The sequence below is a fragment of the Microcebus murinus genome, chromosome 7 (genome assembly GCF_040939455.1).
Source record: "Microcebus murinus isolate Inina chromosome 7, M.murinus_Inina_mat1.0, whole genome shotgun sequence".
NCBI classification, from domain to species: domain Eukaryota; kingdom Metazoa; phylum Chordata; class Mammalia; order Primates; family Cheirogaleidae; genus Microcebus; species Microcebus murinus.
Genome location: NC_134110.1, coordinates 8,637,186 through 8,644,299, shown reverse-complemented (window position 1 = coordinate 8,644,299; position 7,114 = coordinate 8,637,186). Strand labels below are relative to the sequence as shown.

The window sequence follows — 7,114 nt, the reverse complement described above, 5'->3', positions numbered from 1 at the left end:
TCTTGCTCTCTCACCCTGGGTAGAGTGCAGTGGTGTCATCATAGCTCACTGCGACCTCCAACTCCTGGGCTCAAGCCATCTTCCTGCCTCAGCCTCCCCAGTAGCTGGGACTAGGGGTGTGTTCCACCATGCCCGGCTAATTTTTCCATTTTTTGTAGAAATGGGATCTTGCTCCTGCTCAGGCTGGTCTCAAACTCCCTGGCCTCAAGCCATCCTCCCACCTCCGCCTCCCAGAGTGCTAGGATTACAGGCGTGAGCCACCTCGCCCGGCCCAACATTGTCAATAAAAATTATGTGCATAGGCAACCTTGTCTTGTTCATGACTTCAAGGGGAAGACATTTACTACTTCACATTGAAGTGCACCGTTGGCTGCAGGTTTGTAGGGTCTCTGCATCAGCCCCCTCCCATGCACCTTTCTGGATTCTCCACCTGACATCTTATTCTATCTGTTGCTACTAGAAACATCTTTTCGTGGGCTCTGATTACCGTCTCAGACACAGTTCGATGGCACCTGTCTTCATGCACATGCTGTGTGATTCTTCCCTCACGCCCACAGGGCTTCCCTGCCCATGCCGAGGTGGGAGACACTGCAGGTTCCCAGGGCATGTCCCCATAGGTTGCAACCCCATGGCCACGCTTTGACCAGTGCAGATGGGAACCGGTTGATCAATTCTTCTCCTTTTCTCCCCTCCTAGACAGACTGTGCTGAGACACGGATGGTCCCGGCTGTCCGTGCACTAATAGGCAGGGGCCAACTGGCAATGCCTCTTCCACTGGCTCTCTCTCTGCCCTCTGCCCTCTGCCCTCCCCTCCCCTCACCTCCAGCTCCTTGCGACTGTCTCAGGCTCAGCTATTTGGGAAGCTCAGACCAAGACCCTAGAAAGCAGACCCCTAGGAAAGAATTTTGGAGCTGGATTATTTGCCTTAAGGTCACCTTAAGGACCTTATCATTAGTGATGGGAGGTGGGTGTGATAATGCCCGGCATGCAGTGGCATCCAAATTAATACGCTTTTTACCTGTGGTTAGTTTGGACTCGGCACAGGTGGAAAGCAAGGCATCTGTCTCTGCGGTGGCTGTGGCACTTGAATGCCAGTAGCAATGACAAAAGCATGAGGATCCCGGAGCACATTTCTTATTGTTAATGGTCGGCGCAGGGCAGCCAGCTGTCATCTCCAGGCACACTCTGAAAGTGACAGATGAGACCCTTATCTCCTGAAGTCACGGGGAATGGGGCTGAAAATCAGTTCCATCGATTTTTGTTTCATGTATTGGGAGCTAGGTTATAAGGGGTATACACGGGTAAGACTGGTATGTTTTCTTGACGGATTCTATTAGAGCGAAATGCCTTTCTTGATCTTTAGTAATACTCCTTCTCTTGAAGTTTACTTTGCCTGTCATTTTATGGTCACACCAGCTTTCCTGGGCTTCGTGTTGGTGCGGTAGATCTTTTCCCATCCTTTTTCTTTCAACTTCTCTCTATGTTGAAAGTGTGTTTCTTGTAAAGAACACATCCATTAGCTGGGCCTTGCTCTTTTATTGATTCTGCTGACCTCTGCCTTTTAACTGATGTATTTAGGTAAGCATTCTTTTAAAAAATGATTTTTTTTTATCCTTCCATTGTTTATTCCAAATATATGAGTATGTTTTTATATTCACATTTCCTCCTGTCTTACACAAAAGGTAACATACTTTGCTTCCTGCCCCACTTAACAATATTTCATGGAGATGAACTTCACAGTAGTTTATAGATGTCTTCCTCCTTGCTTTTTATAGTTGCAGAGCTCTCCTTTGTTTTTATGTGCCAGTGTTTATTCAGCCCATTCCTTTTGACATTTGGGTCCACTCTTTTGTTATTGCAAGTACATTTGCAATTAATACTTGTCTGCATATGCCTTTTTCACATTTTTGCCAATATATCTTTTGCGTAGGCCGGGCGTAGTGGCTCACGCCTGTAATCCTAGCACTCTGGGAGGCCGAGGCGGGCAGATTGCTTGAGGTCAGGAGTTCGAAACCAGCCTGAGCAAGAGCAAGACTCCGTTTCTACTATAAATAGAAAGAAATTAATTGGCTGACTAATATATATAGAAAAAAACTAGCTGGGCATGGTGGCACATGCCTGTAGTCCCAGCTACCTGGGAGGCTGAGGCAGCAGGATCGCTTGAGCCCAGGAGTTTGAGGTTGCTGTGAGCTAGGCTGATGCCAGGGCACTCACTCTAGCTTGAGCAACAAAGCGAGACTCTGTCTCAAAAAAAAAAAAAAAATATATATATATATCTTTTGCATAGATTTGTGGCTGTGGGCTTGTTGGTCAGAGAACCAATGCATATGTAATTTTGCTCCATTTTGCTAAATTCCCCTTCATTGTACCTTTTTGAATTCTGTAGGTGGGGCTTCTCACATGGAAAGTTCTGTGTCAGGGTGACAAAGAGGCTGCTGTCCATTAGCCTGGGCCCCGAAGTGTCAGAACACAGAGTTCTTTTCCCTGGAACATGCAGTTTCTTAAAAGAGAGGTTATGTGATCGTTTGCCTGGAGGAAATATGTATTGTTTCTGGATGTCTGTGTTCCATGTGCGCATAAAAAGTGGGCAAAGGACAGTGGCGGTGAGTCCACTAGTTCTATATGTACGCCTTCCATAATTTTCTTTCTTTCTTTTGTTAGAGACAGGATCTCACTCTGCCATCCAGGCTGGACTGTACTGGTACGATCATATAGCTCACTGTAACCTTGAACTTCTGGGCTTGAGAGATGCTCCTGCCTCAGCCTCCCAAGCAGCTGGGCCTGCACCACCATGCCTAGAAAATTTTTATTTTTTATTTTTTGTAGGGATGAGGTCTTGGTATGTTGCCCAGGCTGGTCTCAAACTGCTGGCCTCAAGTGATCCTCCTGCCTTGGCCTCCCAGAGTGCTGGGATTACAGATGTGAGCCACTGCGCCCGGTCCATCTTCTATAGTGTTCCATTTCAGCTCACATTTATTTCTACCAAACATTTCTGAATCCCAAGTCTCTCTGGAGTTCTGCAGGCCATGCTGACATCCTTCCAGGGTATATTGCTGGACACCTTGGCTGGGATTTCTTCCGCCCACCTGGTAGTTACTCTTCCTCTCCAGGGGCTCCTCATCCTGCGGAAGGTTGCTGAGACCTGTTGTCTGTGTCCCACCTCCCCTTCCTTTTACCATCGAAGGTTTCACTGAGCCAACTGCAGGGTGCCAGGTTAGGAAGGAAAAGGGCTTTGTAATCAGGGCTGCTTGGGACCATGTATTTAGCTCCCCTTACTGGCTTTTGAGAAACACATGTGAAGAATATGAATTATTTTGGTTGTAATACAGCTGTTTAACTTTTTCTTTTTCGACTGGACTACAGGGCTTCTTGATACATAAAGGATTAATGAACAACTAAGTTAATTTTGAAAATAAGGCAAATATTATGCTTAGAATTTGGGACATGTTGGCCGGGCGTGGTGACTCACGCCTGTAATCTTAGCACTCTGGGAGGCCAAGGCGGGCAGATTGCTCGAGGTCAGGAGTTTGAAACCAGCCTGAGCAAGAGCAAGACCCCGTCTCTACTAAAAATAGAAAGAAATTAATTGGCCAACTAATATATATAGAAAAAATTAGCCGGGCATGGTGGCACATGCCTGTAGTCCCAGCTACTTGGGAGACTGAAGCAGGAGGATGGCTTGAGCCCAGGAGTTTGAGGTTGCTGTAAGCTAGGCTGACGCCACAGCATTCACTCTAGCCTGGGCAACAAAGTGAGACTCTGTCTCAAAAAAAAAAAACAAAAAACAAAAAAACGAATTTGGGACATGTTGAAATATTTGATTCAGCCCTACCTTGCTTCCTTTTTTTTTTTTAGACAGAGTCTCACTTCTGTTGCCAGGGCTAGAGTGCTGTGGTGTCAGCCTAGCTCAAAGCAACCTCAAACTCCTGAGCTCAAGCGATCCTCCTGCCTCAGCCTCCCAGAGTGCTAGGATTACAGGCGTGAGCCACCTCGCCCGGTCCCTTTTGTGTATTTTTTTCCAAGGGTCTTAATGAAGTACAACAGCCGCCCTGCTTCCTGACATGCATATGTGGTTTGAATTTTGTTATCAAGCAAAAAACAAACCAAAAAAAACAAGCACAGCAAATCCACCTCCCCCCAAAACAACAACAAATAAAAACAAGACAGCTGCAGATTGTGCTATGCTCTGACAGTGTGTGAGGCCTTGCACATGCCGTAGGTTTTCTCAGATGCTTCTTCTGAGACTCAGCTATGAAACGAATATCTGTCGTTACAAACTGTACATGTCTCAGCTGCACAGTGATCCAACTACCATATACGCAGGGTCACACTTGTATCAGGCAAGGCGTTAGGTACTGGGGACCCAGACTGTCCCTTTTGTCAGGAAACGCACAGTCTAGTGGGGGCGGATGGGGGGACCAGCAGAGAGACAGGTAACAAAACGATGCGATCTTTGCTGTCACAGCGGAGTATGCAGATGATCAAGGATTTAATTATCATAGCTAACGATGTACATTTTTATACGTGCTCACTTTTTTGACAGCGCATATATTAAAACTGAAGCATTACAGAGAAAATTGGCTTGGTCCCTGAGTAGAGATGACTTAGAAACTCATGAGGCACTGATGCTTTGGGGAGGCCGCTCGTTGCAGTGGAAACGTGTCTGGGTGTGGTCCCCCAAGGCCTGGGTTTGGTCCTCCTTTCTACTTCATAATTCTAGGAAGCGTGTTCCTTAATCCTCTCTAGGCCTCTGTTTCCTCATTTTTAAAAGCAAGAGGGAAGATGAAATGGTCGCTGCGGCTCTTCCGTGACAAACGTGGGGTGATGAGCCAAGCATGATGGCTCATACCTGTAGTGGCAGCTACTCAGGAGGCCGAGTTGGAAGGATCACTGGAGCCCAGGAGTTTGAAGCTGCAGTGAGCTAGGTCGTAGCACTGCACTCCAGCCTGGGTGACAGGGCGAGGCCCTCTCTCTCTCTCTCTTTTTCTCTCTCTCAAAAAAGCAAAATAAAACCATGGGGTGACATTGGGGTGAACTCTAACTGTTCTTTGCTATGAAATAGCTGGTGAGGACATCCCTGATTCTGTTGCAGACTTGAGCTAGATGTATCAAAATAACCAACTAGGGTCTTTCTTAGGTGTCAGTGTTAGATCCGTGAAGTACTTGCTTAGGGAATAAACTTGAAAAGTTTAATACCAATGGAATTATATTGCTCTTTATTTCTGAAATCACAGGCATGGTCTCCTTGTATTTAATAATAATAAAATGCTGTCTGAAACATACATGCAATGCTGTCCAGCCAACAGGGTGGACTGGTCAGAGACAAATGAATGCTCTCAAATATTCATGGGCCAGTTCAGATAACCAACTCCTGCTTAGGCTGGGAAGTCTAGGTAGGGCCTGCTAAGACAGTCTGACCACTGGACATTTGTTAATAGAGTCCCAAGGAAGTCTATAAGGAACTTGGTACGCAATAAGATTTAGTCACTTGAAAGATAAAAATGTGCATTTTGTTTCAAAAAATATTTTTGGGCCAGTACAGTGGGTCACGCCTGTAATTCTAGCACCCTGGGAGGCCGAGGCGGGCGGATCATTTGAGCTCAGGAGTTTGAGACCTGAGCAAGAGTGAGACTCTGTCTCTACTAAAAAAAAAAAAAAAAAAAAAAAATAGAAAGAAATCAGCTGGACAACTAAAAAAAAAAAAAATATATATATATATATATATATATATATATATATATATATATATATATAATTAGCCTGCATGGTGGTGCATATCTGTAGTCCCAGCTACTTGGGAGGCTGAGGCAGGAGGATTGCCTGAGCCCAGGAGTTTGAGGTTGCTGTGAGCTAGGCTGACGCCACAGCACTCTAGCACGGGCAACAGAGTGAGACTCTGTCTGAAAAAAAAAATGTTGAAGGCTGAACATCTACCATGTGCAGGTCTGTGGAAAACTCAGAGGTGAACTCAGGTCTGTCCCATTTCAAAGTACATGCTCTTAACCACTCTTCAGTACCCTGTGTGTGGGGGGGGCAGGAGTTGAGTAAAGCTCCTAGTGAGGCTCTATTTATTCCTTTATTATTTTTAATTGAGATAAAAAACACATGACATAAAATCCCCCATCTTGACCCTTTTTAAGTGTACGCTTCAGTGGCATTAAGTACATTCCCACTGCTGTGCCACCTTCGCCACCATCCATCTCCAGATTTCTTTTCATGGTGCACAACTGAAACTCTGTATCTATTAAACAATAACTCCCCCTTCTCCCCTCCCCAGTGCTCCTGGTAGCCACCATTCTACTTTCTGTCTCCATGAATTTGACTAGGTACCTCATAAAGGTGGAATCCTACAGTATTTGTCCTTTTGCGACTGCCTTATTTCACTCAGCATGATGTGCTCAAGTTCAATCCACGTCGTAGCATGTGCCAGAATTTCCTTCCCTTTTAAGGCTGAATAATTGTTACGAACTGAATGTTTGTGTCTTCCTCTTCCAAATTCGTATGTTGAAGGCCTATCCCCCAGTGTAGTTGTAATTGAAGTAAAGAAGTAACTACGGTTTAATGAGGCCACAAGGGTGGGGCCGTGATCGGTTAGAATTAGTGTTCTTTAAGAAGAGCCTCAGAGAGCTAGCTCTCACTGGTCACATGCGTGCACCAAGGAAAGGCCATGTGAGGACAGAGCAAGAAGGCAGCCATCTGCAAGCCAGGAGGAAAGCCCTTGCCAGAAACCTGATCTTGGACATCTAGCTTCCAGAACTGTGAGAAGATAAATTTGCGTTCCACCCAATTTGTAGTATTTTATTATGGAAGCCTGAACAGACTGATGCAGTAATATTTCATTGTATGTATATACTATATTTTGTTTATCTATTCATCCATTGATGGATACTAGGGTTGCTTTCACCTTGTGGATGATGTTGCTATGAGCACAGGTGTGTACAATCTCTACAGAGATTGCACGAGAAGACAGCACCCACGTCAGATGCCCGGGGCTAGTGAGCGCCTTTCTGGAACAAGGCACATATTTTGCAATACTTGACTCTGCCCAAGCTTAGCAACAGGTGCCCAGTTGCTGACCTTTGGATACTTTTGGGAATTCCTGGGGTTCCCAAAA

At 45.6% G+C, this 7,114-nt stretch overlaps 1 non-coding gene across 1 annotated transcript; it reads left to right on the top strand.

Moving 5' to 3' along the window:
- The first annotated feature begins 4,524 nt into the window (after nucleotides 1-4,524).
- Nucleotides 4,525-4,634, top strand: LOC142872049 (U6 spliceosomal RNA). Its single transcript, XR_012920294.1, has one exon. It is a non-coding gene; the product is annotated as a U6 spliceosomal RNA (small nuclear RNA).
- The last annotated feature ends 2,480 nt before the right edge of the window (nucleotides 4,635-7,114 follow it).